Source organism: Mycteria americana, chromosome 1 (genome assembly GCF_035582795.1).
Source record: "Mycteria americana isolate JAX WOST 10 ecotype Jacksonville Zoo and Gardens chromosome 1, USCA_MyAme_1.0, whole genome shotgun sequence".
Lineage (NCBI taxonomy): Eukaryota > Metazoa > Chordata > Aves > Ciconiiformes > Ciconiidae > Mycteria > Mycteria americana.
This window is the reverse complement of record NC_134365.1, coordinates 169,124,875-169,148,003: the sequence shown is the minus strand read 5'-3', so window position 1 is coordinate 169,148,003 and position 23,129 is coordinate 169,124,875.

Sequence of the window (23,129 nt, the reverse complement as noted above, 5' to 3'; positions counted from 1 at the left end):
AAACCAGTATTTTTTTGATATGACAGCTACAGCCATATTGAGGGAGTGGGGCTGGTTGTTTTTTTGTTTTTGTTTTAAACTGCATTATGTGGAAAACCTGAATGAAGCAAAATGTAAGAAAACGCAAATAAAAATTGTTGTTTTAGGGCTTTCTGGGTGACTCCATTCTATTTTTAAATTTTAATTTAAGAAGTGGGTATGTGATGTCTTTTTCTATTGCACTCCCTAAACATCATAAAAATACATTTTTTACCACCTAACAGTATTTCTGTATTTTGATAGCTATAAATCAGATCACAAAATAGCAACATCACACTCTTAAATCCTGTGCTGCACTTTATCAGAAAACCTTTTTTCCAAGTGACCTTTAGATTGTTCACACATTTGTAACCATGTCAGGAGGAATGAGAGAGACATGACTTCTAACCTATTTTAGGAATGACAAATTGCAACATTTAACAGGAAAACATTCCCTTCATGTGGTTTTTTTCAAGTTAATAACCTGAATCCAACATTACTTGAGATCTTCACATCAAAGTCCAATACAGAGTCCTTTAATGTATATTGTAACTCCAAGAAGTACATTGAAACACCCCATCTCAATGCCATATAATGCATTGAATCTACAAAATTATAAATTTTAGATGTGGATTTCTTTGGACAGTGAAATTTTTCACTGAAGACATGATTCAAAACACACTGAGGGAAATGGGAAGTCTGGTCATTTGCTAAAATAGGTTTTGGATCATTCCCTCAGTCTGAAGAATAAAAAATCAAGCCCAAAAGAAAGCAATATTTCTGAACAGGATGATATTTTTTATTTTGTAATAGCAACTGACTGTTGCCATCTATTCAGAGATTATAAACTGTTTCGCTTATCCAGTGAAACTAACTCTTCAACTTCTTCTCTTTTAAGACCTTCATAGAAAAGAGGAAATTTATTCAGATAGGTCTTTCTCAGCTGTTATTCAAAAATTAATTTGATGATATTCCTTCTTCTACCCCTTTGCAAAGTTATTCTTAGAATTTTACAGTAATTTAGAGACAAATGTTGATGCTGAATTTTATAGTAATAGAGACATCTATAGTGTATCTATAGTGTGGGGACACTGGATTGTTAGTAGCAAGTTCCTGGAAAGAATGCAAAAAGTTCTGCACAGATTTTCTGACTGCTGAATAGATGTCATAGTTCAAGGCAATGAATGAACTGTGATTGTGGGTAGGAGGATCACTAGCCAGAGTTCAAGTTTCTGTTTTTCCTGCCATTGACTTCCTCCTTTACGGCTGCTTCCTAAAGCATGGTTACCTTAAATTCTGGGAGACCTGAAGCACTGAACATGAACTTGCATAGATTATAGATTATATAAAATCACAGCAGAATCTGTTTTTAATTAATTATCTGTATAGTTACTGTGTGTATAAACTACTGCAAAATAACTATGCAAGCAATCCACTGTATTAATCCTCTTAGGTCCTCCTTACCCAACATAGAGTGTCCTGTTAAAAAGATCTCTGTCTTGCTGCCACCAAAAATAAAAAGGAAAAAATACAGCCCTGTGCTTCCTTGTATGCCAATGGCTTAAATGGGCATAAACATTTGAACTGAATGGCCTATTTAAAGACATTCTCTTGTATCTTTTGAAAAACAAACTCAGAAAGCCCCACAAGTAGGTAAAACCTTCCCAGTGAGAGTCTGTGGACTGGCTTGTTACAGCACCATCAGTGAAGCAAACCACAGTGAGACCTACTGTCCTAAACTGATTACAATTTTTCAAAGGCTTTATAGAACCATAGAATCATAGAATGCTTTGGATTGGAAGGGATCTTTACAGGTCATCTAGTCCAACACCCCTGCAACAGCAGGGACATCTTCAACTAGATCAGGTTGCTCAGACCCCCATCCTACCTGACCTTGAATGTTTCCAGCAATGGGGCCTCCACTACCTCTCTGGGCAACCTGTTCCAGTGCCTCACCACCCTCCTTGTAAAAAAGTTCTTTCTTAAATCCAGTCTAAATCTGCCCTCCCTTAGTTTAAAACTATTGTTCCTTGTCCTGACACAACAGGCCTTGCTAAAAAGTCTGTCCTCATCTTTCCTATAGGCCCCCTTTAAGTACTGGAAGGCTGCTATAAGGTCTCCCCACAGCCTTGTCTTCTCCAAGCTGAACAACCCCAACTCTCTCAGCCTCTCCTCGTAGGAGTGGTGTTCCAGCCCTCGGATCATTTTTGTGGCCCTCCTCTGGACGTGGTCCAACAGCTCCATGTCCAACAGTGTGTCCAGAGAAGGGCAACGAAGCTGGTGAAGGGTCTGGAGCAGAAGTCCTATGAGGAGCGGCTGAGGGAGCTGGGATTGTTTAGCCTGGAGAAAAGGAGGCTGAGGGGAGACCTTATTGCTCTCTACAACTACCTGAAAGGAGGTTGTCGAGAGGTGGGGGTCGGTCTCTTCCCCCAGGTAACAAGTGATAGGACAAGAGGAAATGGCCTCAAGTTGCACCAGGGGAGGTTTAGACTGGATATTAGGAAATTTTTCTTCACTGAAAGGGTTATCAAGCATTGGAACAGGCTGCCCAGGGAAGTGGTTGAGTCGCCATCCCTGGAGGTATTTAAAGGACGTTTGGATGAGGTGCTTAGGGACATGGTGTAGTGGTGGTCTTGGCAGTGTTAGGTTTACGGTTGGACTCGATGATCTTAAAGGTCTTTTCCAACCTATACGATTCTCTGATTCTGTGATTCTTGTGATGAGGGCTGCAGAGCTGGATGCAGTACTCCAGGTGGGGTCTCACCAGAGCAGAGCAGAGGGGCAGAATCACCTCCCTCGACCTGCTGGCCACGCTTCTTTTGATGCAGCCCAGGATACGGCTGGCTTTCTGGGCTGCGAGCGCACATTGTTGGCTCATGTCCAGCTTTTCATCCATCAGTACCCCCAAGTCCTTTTCCACAGGGCTGCTCTCAATCACATCATCCCCCAGCCTGTATTGAAACCGAGAATTGCCCTGACCCAGGTATAGGACCCTGCACTTGGACTTGTTTAACCTCATGAGGTTCACACAGGCCCACTTCTGCAGCTTGTCCAGGTCCCTCTGGACAACATCCCATCCTGGCGTGTCAACTGCACAACTCAGCTTGGTGTCATCTGCAAACTTGTTGAGAGTGCACTCGACCTCACTGTCAATGTAATTGATGAAAATATTAAACAGCACTGGTACCAGTATGGACCCATGAGGGACACCACTTGTCACTGATCTCCATCTGGACATTGAGCCATTGACCGCTGCCCTCTGGATGCGACCATCCAACCAATTCCTTATCCACTGAACAGTCCACCCATCAAATCCTTATCTCTCCAATGTAGAGAGAAGGATGTGGGGGACTGTGTCAAAGGCCTTACAGAAGTCCAGATAGATGACATCCATAGTGCTTCCCTTGTCCACTGATGTGGTAAGTCCCTCATAGAAAGCCACTAGGTTGGTCAGGCAGGACTTGCCCTTGGTGAAGCAATGCTGACTGTCTCAAATCACCTCCCTGTCCTCCATGTGCTTAGCTTCTAGGATAGCTTCTAGGAGGATCTGTTCCATGATCTTCCCAGGCACAGAGGGGAGGCTGACAGGTCGGTAGTTCCCAGGGTCATCCTTTCTACCCTTTTTAAAGATGGGCACAATGTTTCCCTTCTTCCAGTCACCAGGGACTTCACCTGACTGCCATGACTTTTCAAATATCATGGAGAGTGGCTTGGCAACTACATCAGCCAATTCCCTCAGGACTCTGGGATGCATCTCCTCAGGTCCCATAGACTTAGATATGTTCAGGTTCTTCAGGTGGTCACGAACCTGATCTTTCCTTACAGTGGGAGAGGCTTTACCCCCCTGGTCCCCAACATGTTGTCCATTGACTCGGGAGGGGTGAGGAGAGCAGTTGCCGGAGAAGACTGAAGCAAAAAAGTTGTTGAGTACCTCAGCCTTCTCCTCGTCTGTTGATATTAGGTCACCATTCTTGTTCATCAGTGGAGGTACACTTACCGAGAGTCTGTGTTATAGAGAGGAAGTTTAGATCTGCTTAGGTTCACGCTTAGAAGCTGTGCATCATCTCATACCTCACATTTTAGAGTACCATCAAGATTTCTACGTCACCAGATTTTAGGCTGTCAATGGCATGTCAATAAGATAAGATATGTTTATGTAGACAAATTCAGTGAAGTAATATCAGTTCTGTTTATATAGTGTGATAGCAGGAAAGGACAAGAGGGGTTTTACTGTTCTTCCACTCATCAGTTATATTATATCCTCTTGTTCACATTCCTGAATTCTGTTTTTTCTGTTTTTTTAGAAAAAGTGGTATCACGTAATAAACTAGATCTCATGGGACCTTGAAGAACAGTGAATAATCACACATATATATGACTACTATATATAGATATACGTGTGTGAAGAAAAGTAAAAAAGAAAAAAAAAATAGATTTAGGGTATCCATATTCAAAGGAGAGGAAATGCTGGTCTTAAAATTCCTGAGAAATTTTTGAGCTGATAGTGTCTATGCATTTTGATGCAAAATTTAAATATATATGCAGATTATTTTCACAAAGTGTTTCCCTGTCTGCTGACCCTTTTGTTCTCTTCAACCACTATCTCCACAAATCTTTTTTTCTCCATCTATGCACTTAATCATAGACCTCTTAAAACTTCCAGTTCATTGTTCTCTGTCAGACTTTGCTAGTTTCACATGCCCTTCTTTTGATTTTTTGTCCAAGTCTTCCCTTCAGTCTCCTCATTTACACAGTTGGTATATCTATATTAATGTATTTTCTTTCAGAATAGACTATCAAAACATATTTTTTTAAGATTTCCTTTAATTTCTCACTGAATTTTACCAGTTTCTAGACAGGTAAGCATATATTTCAAATTCCATTTCACCTCAGTGTGCAGTTTCTCCAGTTTTGCATTCCCATGCTTGATTCTGCATGATTAGGACTATTCAATTTGTTTCAACTCGTGATCTATACACAAATCTTTATCTGTCCATCCAAATAATTGCTCCCTTTTCACTTTGCAAATCTTGTAGAACAAACATACTTGTTTTCATATATGAATGATACTAAATCCCTGTAACAATTCTCGTAACCATCATTATATATTTTTTTCTCTTCTGACTAAACATCTGTTGTGTAGGTATCCCATCCATTCTCCATCAGTTTTTAACAACTGTATCCCCTTCCTTTCCCTCACCTTATAAGAAAAATCTTGGAAAGATCCTTGGAGACTTAAAAAAAGACATATAAAGCACATCTTTCAGAAAAGCAAGAAGGAGGACCCAGGATGCTATAAGCTATGCAAACTCTCCTTAGTCCCTGGAAAGAGTGTTGAACATGTCCCCTTGGAATATGCTTTCAAAAATAGAAGGAAGAAGGTGGTCATCAGGAGCAATCAGCAGGAATTTACCAACGCAAAATCATGCTTGACCAAGATCAATGCCTTTGAGGATGAACTGACGGCCCCTGTGGATGAGCTGAGAGCAGTAGGTGCAATAGTTAAATCCAGTTGCTGGTCACAAGTGGTGTTCCCCAGGGCTCAGCACTGGGGCCGGTTCTGTTTAATATCTTTATCAACGATTTGGACAAGTCAATCTAGTGTACCCTCAGTAAGTGTGTAGACAACACCAAGTTGGGCAGAAGTGTTGATCTGTTTGAGGGTAGAAAGGCTCTACAGAGGGACCTCGACAGGCTGGATTGATGGGTGGAGGCCAACAGTATGAGATTCAACAAGGCTAAGTGCCGGGTCCTGCACTTGGGTCACAACAGCCCCATGCAACGCTACCAGCTTGGGGAAGAGTGGCTGGAAAGCTGCCCAGCAGAGAAGGACCCAGGGGTATTAGTCGACAGCCGGCTAAATATGAGACATCAGTGTGCCCAGGTAGCGAAGAAAGCCAATGGCATGTATCAAAAATAGTGTGGCCATCAGGACTAAGGAATTGATCGTCCCCCTGTACTCAGCACTGGTGAGGCTGCACCTTGAATACTGTGTTCAGTTTTGGGCCCCTCACCACAAGAAAGACATTGAGTTGCTGGAGCATGTCCAAAGAAAGGCAACAAAGTTGGTGAAGGGTCTAGAGAACAAGTCCTATGAAGAGCAGCTGAGGGAATTGGTATTGTTTATCCTGGAGAAAAGGAGGCTGAGGGGAGACCTTATCACTCTCTACAACTACCTGAAAGGAGGTTGTAGCAAGGTGGGTGTCAGTCTCTTCTCCCAAGTAACAAGTGATAGGACAAGAGGAAATGGCCTCGAGTTGCACCAGGGAAGGTTTAGATTAGATATTAGGAAAAATTTCTTCACTGAAAGGGTATCAAGCATTGGAACAGGCTGCCCAGGGAAGTGGTTCAGTCACCATTGCTGGAGGTATTAAAAAGACTTGTAGATGTGGCACTTAGAGGCACGGTTTAGTGGTGGACTTGGCAGTGTTGGGTTTGCAGTTGGATCTTAAATGATCTTAAATGTCTTTTCCAGCCTAAATGATTCTATGATTCTATGATTTTAATATATACCTTGACTTTATGAAAGTTTTTAAGATGGACTCCCAATATAGTGTCATGAAGCTGAGGAAGTATGGCCTGGAAGAGCAAACTGTGAAGGCAGCTGAATTGGCTGAATTAAAGGGTAGCAACTACTGGCAAATCTCCTGGGCTAAAGGTTGATTTGTCAAAAAAAGTTTTGTTTAATTCATTTTGCATGTTTTAGTGAAGTAATACAACTAAACCAGCAGATAAAGTCCTTCAGACAGCAAATGCTATGTCTCTACTGAGGGGTTCATACTTATGATGCCAGAGGTTCTTTAGTGTAGGCAAGATCTAAATAATGTCAGCAACCGTTACTGTTTTACTCCACTTACATTTCTGAACAGGTGCAAGTTTTGAATATTTTCTCTTTGCTTTGAAAAGAACTGCTCCATAAATCCATCGGGATGCTAAAGCTAATGATTATTTGCCACTTGAGAGTTTTGAAGGTAGCACTTTAGTGGAGAATTGTTGAAGAAGGATAACACTTGAAATGTCCATGTGTAGTTGGGTTGTGTGTGCTAAAAATTTCCTCCGGCCTTTTCAGTCTCTGGATAAAAGATAATCAGGCGAGATGATTCATCTCTTCAACAACCATACCTAATGCATACCACCATCTGTGACAGAAATTCCATTAACTGAGTTCAGTCCTTTGGAAATCAAAATTATTTGACATACATAACCAGGAGTTGTTTCCAAAATTTCCCAGTATGGCAAGGTACAGAAGGCACTCAAATTTTTTTCTTTTTTTTTCTTTCTTCATGCTGTACTAATGCTTAAATCACGGCATTACTTTTATATCTGAAATGGAAGGATAAAATTTACCTGTGTCATTTGCATCATCTAGTTCCCTATTGAGTTTCTTAATGGTGATGGGGAATAAGAATTCCATGCTAGAAAAAGAATAGTTTTGCAAATGATGACAGAAGCTGGTGATCCAGCTTTAATCTTAACAGAATCTGACTGTAAATAATTCTATCAGAATTCATTCCAGGTCACAGAGAAATTAAAACTAGTAGATGAAAGTTGGGTTTTGCATTTTTTTTCCCCCCTATGCCAGCTATTTGAAATACATAAGATTTTATATAGTAAAAATAGAGTAAATCCTGACAGTCAACCTTCGAGCTTTTTCATGATTGAAGGCATAATAAAGCAAGAAACTGTCAAGCTATTTTGTGAATTTTTACAAAGTAAGCCATTTTTATGATAACAGATTATTTGTGAACCAGCACAGGTTTCTATAAATGTATTATTTAGCTGTGAATGGTTCCCATGGAAAAATGAAATGAAATGCAGTCTATGAGTGTTCTTAGACTTCTGTGGTTATTCCCTATTGCCATTTTTCATTTCAGTGCAGGACTGCTTAGCTAGGTGACACATAATCTTTTTTGTGATTGCATAACTGAAACTCTTAAAATGGAAAAATACACAAATCAGTGACAAATAACAAATGAACAAAGAATGCAGTCCACGTGAAAAATAAATATTTTTAATAAGAATATTAATTCCCTAAATATTTGTGAGAACAGCATGTTTATATAGAATTATTCAGAAAATGAACAATAAAATGTACAAAAATGTCTAAGTGGAATTTAAATGCATCCATCTAAAGGTGACTTCTGTATTATTCAGACAGTTCTAATCCTTGATGTTTAGAATACATTGAACATATTATTTTTGTGCATTTGATTTTGTGCAGTAGGTAGGAGAGGAGAGTTTCCCTCTTTATGAAGTAGAATACAGTGAGAATACTCATTGCACAGTGACAAGTAAGGCAGTTGTAACATAAATAGCTGCTAGCTATTTTTTGGAAAGCACTGTTTTGGTAGATAGCGATGAAGGAACCACTACGAACAAACTGTTATATTTTTACAAAATTGCCAACTACACTTTTTATGAGCCCGGATTGCTCTTTATGAGTATCATAAAAGCAGACTAGCATTCATGTGTGTCTTTGATCGTGTTCAGTGCAGGCAGTGTAATACTGCAAACATAATGATGTCTGCAGGAGTTCCCTTTGTACAGCTGAGTGGCTATGTTCTTTTTACTTTTTAATTTTTCTCATTATAACTTTAAATAAACAAAAAATACATACAAATAGTAAGTATATAAGTGTTTTATATTTTATTAATTTTAAGGAAGGTAACACCAATAACGTCACAAAATACTAGTAACTGATGGGTTTTGTTGTTGATGTTTTAACTTCACCACTTGAAATGTATTGCATACTGCTATCATACAAAATATTTCTCAGGAAAAGTTGTCAGTGAACCCAATTCATTTTATGAGGACTTTTTTCCTCCCTCATTACCTCAGTCAAGGAAAAGAAAACCAAGCTGGTACACCTTGAATTGTTTTACCTGTAAATGTTTGTACTTCATATTTGGTCCTGGAGCAAGCTGCTTCAGAGCTTTAAATTAAAGCACTAATATGTGAGGCTTCACAAGCTTATTGCCAAGTAAGCTCAGTTGGGTTCACTTTTTGTGTCTTCAAACCCCAAATTCTCCTTTAGGCATCCAAGAGGGAAGACATACTGCAAAATTAATATCAGGCTAAATACATTCATATTGCTTCTAATTACAGGAGTTATTTACAATATAAAATAATATTCACAACAAGGTCATAATTGTGAATGCCTGATTTCCATTTATACTATTTTTCCAATCATGTGTGAGGTGAATCTAATTACTGACTGCAAAAGCCCCTTTAAGGAAAATGGGTCCACCTGAGAGTACATACCTTGCTGAGATATCCCACACCTGTATTCTGGATCTCCATTGACTATAGAAGGAATATAAAGCAGTAAGGCTCCTAGCTTTAGTGACTTTTTAAGTGACCTGAATTAAATGAGATGAATGCCCCACTAATGGTTCATAAACTACCAGATCTTCATGATTCTGAATTATTTTGTATTACAAATAAAAAATAAATTTAATTGCAGCAGATTTATACTAGTGATGCAGATTAAAAATTATATCTGTCTAATTTCATTTTTACTTATTTCCTATAAAATGCTCTTACCTCCCACCAAATCTGATAGATACTCAGTTATACAAAGCACTTTAGAGATGTTGCAAAGCTTGACCTCCCTTTAAACCTCTCTGTAGAATATCCAAACTTAATACTTAATGGTATGCAGTAAGAATTACAGTTTTTATTCTGTTAAGTACATGTTGCAGAAGAATATGTTACGAGCTACTTATTGAAATGCAGATGTGGATGTGGGATAGCAATTGTTACATATATCACTTTGATTATTGCAATAGTCAAGGCAAACATATAAGAAACACAACTATGTGGCCATTTTGGCACCAGCAAAATAAAAAAAAAGTGTCAATTAAATTTAATGAGATTAGTATAGCTGGATCAATGGAGTCTGATAGTGCTGTCTCTGGACTTTGAAAGTATCTAAAATTTTCACTTTTATGTATGCCACCTCATTAATTTTTCTTATCTATGAATTAAAAAAGGCAAACAGATAATTCTTCATACTACATATTTTGTAAAATTCTTATTGCTCTCTCCTACATTATCCTTAATGCGCTTTGTGCTTAAACCTGGACATACTATCTCCAGAAAGGCGTATACTAGCTAACTGTGTGAGAAGCTCGTGTATTCTTATGTCTGCATAATAATCTTTATGACTGTGAAGAAGAATATACTGATAGAATTTACAAAAAATATATACTAAAAATAATAATTGTAATTCAAAATATAATGTGTTGTGATTATTTTGAATAATTGGTAACATGTTATTGGCAGAGTTTTATAGAACATTACCTATACTTTGGAAGTGAAAATTTTGAGTAAGAAAATTTAAGCATATTCAACTATTTTCAAAAGGTATGTAAACTGTTTCATGCTATGCAAACCATTAATTACTAGGAATTGTTGATAGTTTAATATCATTATTGACTAAATATATTGGTAGTTAGAATGCTACATAGAAAAAAGTTGTGAAATGTATTTGTTTTGGCAATAGTAGCATAGATCTTAGCTTGAAACCCTTATAAAATAAAAAGCGTTTCAATACATATGTGAAATGTGTATTTCCTTATATGCAAAATTAATACTGATCTATTCGAATATACAGTGATCTGTTATATTTCTGGAAAATTAAGTCTTCATAAAAACAATGTCTTTGAAATTATTATTTTTCTTCCCAACTTACTAATTTATTATAATAATACTAATTAAGTTTATTTTTTTTAATGATTGTGCACTTAATATTGGTATTTGAATGTCCATATTGTTATTGAGAGATAAAAGGAAAAAATAACCTGCTTAAAGCCATAGAGTTGCCAAAGGATGTTCTCATTAGGTGAGCTACAGCAAGTGTCTGGACCATGTTCAAAAAAGCCAAACCAAACCAACTAACAAAAAAAGTGCCAAAACAGTGATCAAAAAATTTAAAAGTTCTTGTATTAAAACAATAAAAAATTATACCTAGAAAATAATCTCTATATTGGCTGTTAAAACGTATCTCAGTAATAGTAACAAAATGTGTATTTGTTAAGGCTGCTGTTTCATTATTCACTTCTCAGAGACATGATTTGCTACCTTAACTTTCCATGAATTTAAGTCACTGTGTAGACCTCTCCCACTTTCACACCCACCCATAGCCACAGTCACACCCACACCCACTTCACTATTGAGATAAATCTTTAATAAAAAACCCATTTTTGCACACACTACTTCTGCATATTTTTCCTCAATTTCCACATTAGAACCATATACTACAGACTGCTTCAACAGTGATTTTTAATATACTATATTTATACTAATTCATTTTATGTGGTATCTCCATTGCTTATTGAATGCACATTCTTTCTAAGTTACAACTCTAAGATAAAATATTTTACCAATGTATTTTCCATTATTTCTAATTATGCATGTTCATAAGTATATTTGAAATATTTCCACTAACTTTTAAAGTAATAATTTTAGTTGGTTTAATAATGTCCTTCACTGTAATGGGCTGCTTCATTTATCATTGCCCTGACAGTCTCTACATTCAAATTAGTAAACAAGCCTTGTAAGCCTGCTGGTGGCAAAGATACCTGATGACATGAAAAGCATTTATTAGAGCCTTTCATATTGTATCTGCACTAATATTAAATTGGTTTAGTGATTTATAGCAAAAATGGCCTGTTGGTTTGCCAGCAGAGAGTAATATTCATAAACCACAGTCTTGTTTCTTTGGTTATATGATGTGTTTTGAAATAACATATTAATGCTATAAAATCAACTACTTTAAATTGGTTTTGTTTCCCATTTTTCTTTTAAAATACTTATAACTGCTATTAGTGAAAATTGCACCTTATAAGGTTATTTATTTATCCTATATTCTACATAGTTGACAATTTTCCAACCATGCCATGAAGCAAAACACCTAAACTAGTTTAGTAATCTCTCAATTGAAAAAGGAATTTGCCCATTTGCAAATTTTCCTCCAGATAGATATCATTCTTCTGCCTTTGAAGCAATGTCAGGGCAGCTGCTTCCCTCCTACTTTGTTATAGTTGGTACAGTTATGTAATTTTTAAGAATTTAAGGTAAGTAGCTTTAAGGCCAACAGGAAAACAGAAAGGTAACTGTTGGTTTGTCCATGTATACTGACAATGGCCATTAGGAAATCTAGTTTTCCCAGACCATTCACTGATACAGGTAAAATCAGAAGAAATACCAATGTTGTTAATTGCACTGATTTTTAACTGCTTCAGACAGAACAACAAAACAGCTCAGATTCAAAGACAGAAAGAGCCTTTAAGATTATGTTCATACGAAGGAGCTTAGAGAGTGATACAACACACTTAAGTAGACTTAGGGCTCAGTTCAGTTGCTTAAACATGGCCATCTGGCACCATTTGAGATGCTGTAAAATATTCAAGAAACTGCAGGGCATAGGCACTTAAGAAAGATGATGTATGGGAAACCTGCCCCTCTGGAGACGCAGCTGGAGGCCAGGCAGGATGACCTAAGGAGTCCCAAATGATACTAAAAATCACCTACATCTTGGCAAATATACTGTGTCACCTATTGGCTACAATGGAAACTTGGATATCTTGCTCCTTTGTAGACTCCTGCAATAGAAGTCTAATTTGAACTGTCTTAATCTTGAGGTGAATCCCTCCTGAAGCTCAGTTTCATAGTACTATTTAACTCCTCAGCTTTGTCATGGCAGAACTGTCTGCTAACTGTTCTTCTCTCCTGCAATGATAGATATGTGTCATCTTGTTAGCCATATTCTTAAATCTTGGAGGAAGATCAAAATATGCCACAATACTCCTGAGGAATAAAAAAGGATTATTCGAGACAGTATCTAGTGGAGCTGTCATATCTAACCATAAGAAATGACTTAAAACTGGCTGTATCCTGCGGAGCACCTACATCTTGCATTAAAAAAGTTACAACGGATATTATTGTGTTGTTCTGTCCAGGACACCTGAGTGCAAAATATTTAATCTGCAGGTCAGGGGACAGGGTTAGAGGGAAGCTTAGCTAATTAAAACTTAGCTAGTTAAACTTAGCTAGTACATCCAGCCTGCACACAGGATTCTTGTTCCAGGGTTAGATTCAGTTCACCAAATGTAGATATATGTATCATATTCAAACACCCTTTTTAGTCAATGGAGGAAGCAGGCAGGCTAAGAGAGAGAATAATCACACTCCAAAATATATAATATAATATAATATAATATAATATAATATAATATAATATAATATAATATAATATAATATAATGTAATGTAATGTAATATAATGTAATATAATGTAATATAATGTAATATAATGTAACATAATGTAACATGATATAATATGTGAACAACCTCTCTAAAGTGTTATTTTCTCTCTGTTGCCAATTAAGAAGCCTCAAGTAATTATCTCAGATGTGGAAATCTGAGAATACAGAAAGATAAAATAGATAAATACTATCTTAAATGTTATTGTGGCTTCCTAGACATTTCTGTATCAAGACAGAAGTGGAAATATGGTCATATTTATGTATGTATGTATGTTTGTACATGGGCACACACATGCGCACTCACATTTACACATGTATAGAAGCAAAATTCTCATAGATGAGAAGCAGTAGCCTGAGACAAAAACTGGGGCTGGGGATAGACTTGCCAAATCATGCCAAATCCTATAAATCAACATGGCCAACTGAAGCTAAGACCTATGTGTCTCATTCTTCCAAATGGTGTGGAAATGCATCAACAGTGAGGCATAAAGGGGAGAAGGGGGAGAGGAAGGGGGGTAACAGAGAAAATTGAGATATTTAGAAGTACCTTTGGGCACACTGGATGACTACAATATTAATGCATCTCATTAGTTTGTGATTTAATTATCTCTGGGCAAGCATGGGGTGAAACTAAATAATGGACTCAGTTTATGAGAATGTCAGCTTTATTGGAAATAGAAACTAATAGTTCCGGAGTTCAATGAGAAAAGATTGAAAATTTGTCCCTGCTACATCTTAATGTAAGTAATTCCAACCATCCAAACCAAAACAGGTAATTTCCAAATGAAATTATTAAATACATAAATAAAGCCTTATCAGTTGGAGGGACAGAAGGATACTGTTGATGACTTTTTAAAGAATTTGGCAAGTGTTTACTGCTTCTCTGAGGCAATGGTTCCTGGTTTCAGCACAGAGACATTAGGATGTTAGTCCTTCAGCCCTGACTGCACTGTACGTGGGAAGAACAACTGGACATACAATGGCCCTCTACAACTAATCATGCTTCCTGCTTAAATAAAGACATTTGGCAGTCCCCATGATGTCTTATTATCCATCATGTAATCCATTTCATAATCCAGCATGTAGATACTGTAATTGCACATGTTGCTCTGTATTATATCTTTCCTTACTACTGTTATCATATTTACCTGGAAACAATATTTAATGAAATCATTAGGGCTAATTTGTTCTTGTCACATTGCCTTAAGGGATTACATATTTTGCTTTTGATCCTGCGTTGATTTAATTTTCAATGCCTGAAGCTCATCATTGATGATTCGATGCTTATTTTGAACTCTTGTTTTTGTTAACTAGTAGTGATTAGGACTTAAATACAAAGGTAATGACACAAAAAGAGAAAATGTAATGGTGGGAAATATTTATGTTTTAAAGAAGAATAGGGATAAGAAAACAAATGGATAGAAGAAACAAAACAAAATGAAAATATGTTAAATCATATGAAAAAGAAATTACAGACAGAAAGCATGCACATCAGTTAAGGAATTGTAATGAATAAACTGAGATTATAAAGAAGAAAACAGCCAACTTTCAGTAAAACAAAAAATTCATAACAAGTTAATCTAAATACCTCGTAAAACCAGGTATCACTTTATATACTCCTTAATTTTAACCCTGAAATATATACCCTAAAGCACTTACATTTTATATTGGTTATATTAAAGTCTGTTTTCAAGAATTATTAGAAAACTTCTTCAGCATTGCTTCCACTGAATTCTACATCAAACAAAAGTTTATAGAACTAGGTATTTCATCTATCCTACTCTATAGTATCAGATTTTTTTTTTGTTGCATTATTATAATATGCTTACTTAAATGAATTTAAATATAGCACATTTTAAATAAAATATCTTCCTGTCCTACTGGCCAGAAGCTAAGCCTCCACCCAGCTGTTCACTCACTCCCCCATCAGTGGGATGGGGTAAAGAATTGAAGAGCAAAAGCTGAAAACTCATGGGTAGAGATAAAAACAGTTTTATAAGTGAAACAAAGTTGCACACACAAGCAAATCAAAGAAGGAATTCATTCACTACTTCCTATCAGCAGGTAGATGTCCAGCCACTTCCTGGAAAGCAGGGCTTCAGCATGTAGATGTCCAGCCACTACCTGGAAAGCAGGGCTTTAGCAATAGCTAAAACATTGGTGTACCATCAACACTATTTTTGTTACAAATCCAAAACACAACAGCACACTGGCTGTTGTGAAGAAAGAAGAAAGTTGACCCCATCCCAGACTAACCCAGTGCACCTACTGTGAGTTTAAGGAGAAAGTTTTAATCAAGAAATAATCAATGACTTTTTTGTGCTCATTAATAACTTCCTGGCCAGTGTCCAGAATATATGTCAAATACTAGACAGTATTTCTATTATTTGAGCATGTAAGAATTAAAGCAGATGAATCTATTTTTCCAAAGAGTTTATTGTAGTTTTCACTATGTACTGAAGTTTAAATTTCCAAAGAACCCTCTGTTCCTCGCTTCTGTCTTTCAGATAAATTGGCCTATTTTTCAACAGTTTCTAAAAAGATATTTCAAAGTGCTGTGAAGAAAATTAATCTTAAGTTCCGAGGAGACATTAGTGTGTGGAATGTATGAGAAAAGTTAACACCCAGCTGCTCTACAACTTCTCTCATCTCTTGTAGCTTCATGGCTTTAAATGGATAGCTAAGCAGGGAACTATAAGAGGAGGATTTTCATTTTACAGGCATACCTAGGGAAAATAAAGAGCATTTATTGCATCAGTTTTTGTTGTCATGGATATAAGAAGCAGTAGCTACTCTTTCCATAGCCTACAATTGGACAAAAATCAAAAAGGCCAATGAAACAGCATAAATATTGTGGCAATGATGAAAGAGAACGATAATAAGGAACGTAAGATCAGACTGAATCTTAAAATCAGTGATCTTTGTCTGCAGACAAGCATGATCCAGGGCCTTGTCTTCTGATTACCTCACAGACTTCTGGTCAACAAGAGTTTGTAGGTCATACTTCCTTTCAGTTCTGCAGTCCTTCCTCAGTACTTCTGGTAGGTCTTCTTCAATCTCCTTTGATGTCTATATAAACACCCTTCCTGATGACTGTATAAGGGAAGAGCAAGTATTGGGTGTAGGCTAGAGACATTTATTACCCATTGTGCTAAAACTATCAAGAAATTTATTTCGGATTAGGAATTTATGATTTCTCTACACAGTGAGCTTGGCCCTGAATCCACCCTAACATTAGGAATTTTAGGTGAAGAACTCGAGTTTGGAGCATCAAATACTAATAGTCAATGGCTTAGCTCCTCATAGACAGGCAGTAGATAGCAGACTACCTCATCTTCATCAACATGAGGAGACAATGCACTCTCAGCAAATGTGAGAACAATAAGAAATGTGAGGGAAGCAAAAGGCCTGATATTCCATTGTCGCGGATGGAGTGAGAGAGCACTTCACTTGTAAGAGAGAAGTAAAAATATAGTTTATTGATACAGAATAGGGAGTTAACAAAGTTCAATGCGACAGTGGTTTAACAAGATTCGATGGCGAGGTACACTTGATTATTTACTGCATAGAGGACAGGGTCAGACAAAACTGTCAGGGAGACCCTCCCGTTGAGTCATGAGGTTTGGAAAAGATCCCCTTGCTTTCTAAACTCCTTCTCAGAGAGGAGTCTAGGTGCAGCTAGATCCAGTCCTAGTCCCAGACTTGGTCAACAGTTTATGTCTAAAGGATTATATATGTGCGCAATCAATCCTTTCTATCACTTAGCTAAGATTTCAAAGTTTAGCATGCTATTAGTCATTTACCAAGGATCTGTTGCGGCAAGGAATCTCTCAACCTCGAGGAGTAACCTTGAGAGGCGTCCCTGCTCAAGAGAGCCCTGGCGTGCAGCCCGCTGCCGTGCAGGAGAGCTCAAAGGGCTCTGGGCTGTCCACTATTTAAGGAGTAAGATGATTGACTTATGGTCATATTTGCATATCAGCAAGAGGTTTAGATCCCTGCTTCAGGCAGCCCTTGGCTACTTTGTTGCCATTCATCCTCAAGGTCCAGCATAAGCTGGATGCAGCTATCAGGATGACTCCCACTGATGGTTACTGCTTGTGCAGGGAGCGGGGGGCGGGGAGCACACCGCCACATCCATATAGTAGACCCTCATCCCAGAAAGCCTGTGATAAATTTGAGCATTGGACCAGTAGAAACCTCACGAAATTCAACAAGCAAAAATGCAAAGATTTGCACCTGAGAGGGAATAGGGCCACATACCAACATGGGAATCCGGGAAGCGCCTGGCTGAACAACAGTTCTGATGGAAAGGACATGGGAGACACAGTGGACACTAGGCTGAATATGAGCTAACAGTGTGCTCTTATCTCAAATAAAGCAAATCTTGCCCTGCTATGCTACATTAGGGGAAGTATGATCAGCAAAACAAAGTTATTATTACTCTCTCCTCAGCCCTGGTGAGGCTGCACCTGGAATACTATGTCCAGTTTTAGGTGCCCCTGATCAAAAGGAATGTGGAGAAACTGAAGAAGGCTACCAAGCTGGCCTGCAGCCTAGAGGACAGAAATACAACAGAGATTGAGAGATCTGGTCTTCAGTCTTGTGTAGAGGAGGGTAAGGCATGATCTAACAACAGCCCACAACTACCTGAAGGGCAGTTACTAAGACAGAGATTTGGGTTTAATTCTATTAGAATATAAATTACTGAATGATAATTAATATGTTAACTGGCATAGTAACATTATTTTAATGCATGGTAATTGTAGTATACAGTAATAGTCTTTCAATGTTTCAATCTGTTTACATTACAGTCGAGGACAGTAATGTTATTTATAAAAATCTCAAGAAGAACTGTTAAGAGCAATTATTTTTTCAGAAAGCAGATTCATGTCTTACTCCTACTTATTGATACTTTTCAAACCTTGAAAACAGAATTATATGACAGAAATTGTAAAAATAGGTACTCTGGAAGATGCCCTAAAAAATTCCTATATTTCCTTCCATCTGATATAACTTATTTGGTTTTATTTGTAAGTAAGATAATTTATATGTAAGGTTAATAGTTTCCTTGGGTATTGTCTCTCACTCTTTTTTGGGATATTAACAACCATTATTTTGGGGGGTTATGATAAAAATCACAGCATCTATTATGATAAAAATAATTTATACTTATTTTACAGTGATTGTGAATGATAGAGCTTTCAGGTATTTATGGTTTAGTAACCATTTAGTAGAAATTATTTCATTTAATATCACATTTTTAATATAATTTTAATTTAACTAACTATTGAGGTGATCGCTTCTCCTTAGGTGATTGCTTCTCCTACAAATAATTGTCTTGGCCAAGTAATTATTCTTTATACTCAGCTTAAATATTACTTTTATAAATGTCAGGATATTATTTTGCATTATGTTCTCTTATTCCATCCTGGATAATATATTTTTGCATGCAGTATTTTTTTTTCCAAATATTTCTTCAGATAACTATAGAATATGGGTAACATTACAAAGATCTGAATTCTAGATTCAGAACAGATTGAGTCCCCAAAGAAAATATGTCTATTAAATTACCTGCCTTTTATTATAATCTCACCTAGCATTAGGATCTTAAAAAGTTTAGGATGGTATTCTAGGCTGCATTTTAGGATGGAGTGATAATTACGTTGGGAATCCTGCAGGTTTGTTCCCTTCCTCTTTCTTTCCCTCCCTCTGTAACTACAGAAAGAACGTAGGTTAACTCAGCTTTGAGATCATAATGACAAAAGTATTTCATTGACTGCAGGTAAGATAAACACCACCTGGGATTTACTAAAACTGTTCAGCAAATTAAAACTACATTTTGCACAAGTTAACAATATTTCCCAATCTAATTCTGTCCTAAATTATCATGTAAATTAAAATATGAACTATAAATGAGCTCTTCTTACAGTTAGACAACCTTCCAATATTCTGAATTAACCCAAGGTAGAGAAGCTGCCTTTGGCTCTCTTATACATTATATGCATTCTGAATAAACTAACATAGATTCATCTTTAATTACATGGAAGGAAGGAAGAAAAGGAAGAAGGGTGGGAGGACAGGACTGAGTAAAAGAGAGGGAGAGGGAGGCAGGTAGGCATATAAGCCAGCATGTTTGCTCACTCTGTGGTAATGGAGATATAGTAAAAAATTATTAACTCAAAAAAACAATCTGCAACAAGTATTCCTAATTTGTTAATGTGTTGTTTCAAGTGTACTTTCCTCTGAACACATGAAAGGGATATATCACCTTAAAATGCCAAAGTGAAACTTTCCAACTTACATGCTAGTCAATGGCAGACTCATGAGGTAGTTAAAACCTGTGAAAAACATAAAAGAGTGGGTAATAAAGAAATACTAAACATTTGGAAAGCTACTTACGCAATCTACTTAAAGAACAAGGTTGACAGCTATAGACTAAATGTTTTGTAGATGCTGACTATAGAATATTAATATCTCCTTTGCCTTTACTCCCTGACATCCATCCCCTAGGGGAAAAAAAAATACTTAAGTGAAACATAGAGACTTTCTTCACTATTAGAAAGTAATCTTCTTTCTACAAAATCCATGAGTGAGCCTAGTGGTCACAGTGAAGTTTATTACTTAAAACTAATACATTGGTAAGAATATGCAAGCATTTGTAATCTATGATCAGGTATAGATTCACCTCTTACAATAGCATGGAACATTACAGACATCTATGGTGGAAAATTTGGAGAAATAGATTTTTTTTCAAATTTCCTTATTTTTAAACATGACATTTTATGAGCATTCCAATTCCCACATGACATTCTCCATCACCGATTAACCATCTTTTTAATATCATGGTCTATGGATGTGGTGAGATAGGCTTGGCTAACAGTCAAACTCCCACCAGCATGCACACTCACTACCCCCCCTCAACAGGAGAGGGAGAGAAAATAGAATGAGAAATCTTGTGGGTTGAGAGAACAACAGGGAGATTGCTTACAAATTACTGTCACAGGCAAAAAAGACTCATGTTTGGGAAAATTAATTTATTACCAGTTAAAATAGATTCAGGTAGTGAGAAACAGAAAGACAAACATTAAAACAACACCTTTCCTCCACTCTTTCCCAGGGTCAACTTTGTTCCTTCACTCCACACCCCTCTACCTCCCTCCCGAATAGTGCAGGGAGGCTGGCAGGGGAGTGGGTATGGTCAGCACATAGAAGTTTCTCTCTGCTGCTCCTTTCCTCTAAGATCTTTCCTCTGCTCCAGTGTGTGCTCTCCATGGGCCGTATTTCCTTCATGAATACACAGCTGCTCCAGCATGTGGTCTTCCACGGACTGCAGTGTGGATATCTGCTCTAACCTGGTCTCTTCCATGGGCTGCATGGGAAATATCTGCTCTGGCATCATGGAGCACCCCTTCCTCCTCCTCTGAACTTGGTGTTTGCTCTGCTGTTTTCACTCTCTTTTTTCCCCCTCCTCCTCTGCCTGTCTGTTGCTTTCTGGCCTTTCCTAAATGCAGTTCCCCAGACACGCCACCATCTTGGCTGAGGGGCTCAGCTGTGCCCTGCAGTGGGTCCATTTTGGAACCGTCTGGAACTGTGTGTGTCTGGCACGGGGCAGCCCCTGACCTCTTCTCACAAAGGCCACCCCTGCAACTCCCACACTACCACAACCTTGACACCTACATCCAATACAACGGAGTAGACTGGGAAAAAGGAGGACAAAAAAAAGCAACTCTTAAATTTTTATAAGAAGTATAATAGAAGATACGATTATATAAAACAAAAGTTTAATGTACCCAATTCTTATCTGTAATCAATGTTTATCTTAATAACTAAAGCAAGAGAACAACCACTCTGGGGAAATCTATGTGAAACCTGCAGCATGTGAAACACATTTTCTTTATATAACTGACTGGATGGAGACTGTATAAAACACTTACCTCTTTATCCAAACTGAATAGTATTTCATTCCATGGATAGTTGGAAGAATTACTGAAACACTTGTGGCTTTTAGCACTATGCTACAGTTAGAAAGAGTATTTGAATATGGACCAAAACATATGATAAATGATTCACAGTGACTGATTGTTACTGAAGGCACCCAGTTGAACCATGAAGGACACCTGTAACCTGTTTAACTTTCTTCTTTATAAAAATTCTATGATGAATGAAAAAGATTTCTTGAGTCCCTGGGCTTTGCGAAGAATGCCATTATGTACCAGTTTGACTACCTATCTGTAGCAGGGCCAGGTTGTACTATGTAGAAGGTGAAACACAGACATTGAAGAAGATAGAAGAGAGATGACATTATTGGCTAGCTCACTAGTGCAGCTGCAGAAAGAAAGTCCTCGTTTCATCCAAAGCAGAAATGTAAAGTGAGGGTGAGGATGGCAGATATGTTTATTGCAGCAAAAACCAAAATTTGGTGAATGACCAAAACACAGGTAATTTCTGTGTCAGTGAAGTCTTTTAGTAATTTCCCCAAGCATGTTGCACTAGGATTATTACAATGATCAAAATCATAAAGCCGTCATCTACATATGCACTTATAGCAATAAACACTTAATGAAATAACTGTTTTAATTTACTAATATTAGTAAAACTCTGATGAGTCTGAATGCTCAGAATTTTCCAATAATGACTTAAAAAATTACAGTATGCTTTGTGGTATGCTAACATAAATAATGCTGTATCAGGTTCACACATAAAACTAGATTCTTCTGACAAAGCAATAGTAGCGAGGGAGGTTTCCTGCACCAGACTGTGGAATCTGCTGTATGACTTCATCTGCACAAAAGCAGCAGAAAACCCAACAGATGTTCTCTAAAGAAATTTCTGCTCAGAAATTCTGAGTTCATGATCAGTCAAAACAATTTTTTCAAAACTAATATTGGAACATACCTACAGAACAATTCAATTGCCCTTAGATATCTATCCTGAATTGTCTGTGCCTGACAACCTTCAAAAACACGGTAACTTTTTCAAGTAACTAGAAGTTCGTCTGTTATTTCAAACTGTATTTGCTGGTTGTCGTGGTTTAGCCCCAGCCGGCAACTAAGCACCACGCAGCCGCTCGCTCACTCCCCTCACAGTGGGATGGGGGAGAGAATCAGAAGAGCAAAAGTAAGAAAACTTGAGGGTTGAGATAAAAACAGTTTAATAGGGAAAGCAAAAGCCACGCACGCAAGCAAAGCAAAGCAAGGAATTCATTCACTACTTCCCATGGTCAGGCAGGTGTTCAGCCATCTCCAGGAAAGCAGGGCTCCATCACGCGTAATGGTTACTTGGGCAGACAAACGCCATCACTCCAATGTCCCCCCTTCCTTCTTCTTCCCCAGCTTTATATACTGAGCATGACGTCATGTGGTATGGAATAGCCCTTTGGTCAGTTTGGATCACTATCCTGGCTGTGTCCCCTCCCAGCTTCTTCTGCACCTGGCAGAGCATGGGAAGCTGAAAAGTCCTTGACTAGTACAGCAGCAACTAAAACATCTCTGTATTATCAACACTGTCTTCAGCACAAATCCAAAACATAGCCCCATACCAGCCACTAGAAAGAAAATGAACTCTATCTCAACTGAAACCAGGACAGTATCCACCCCTTATTCCATACCATTTACGTCATGCTCAGGTCTCACACTATCCAATACATTCTCATTACCCACCATCACCCTTCCCATCCTTCGATACAACACACACATATCATTCCCCTAGTCCATGGACCACCCCTACAAAATATTTGTAAAATGTCCACAAATGTCCACAAAATGTCCACCGAGTTCATTCAGTCCATGACTTTGGGCTTCATCTCTTATGGTTGTTACTCAGGACAGGAGAGGTGGTGTGTTTC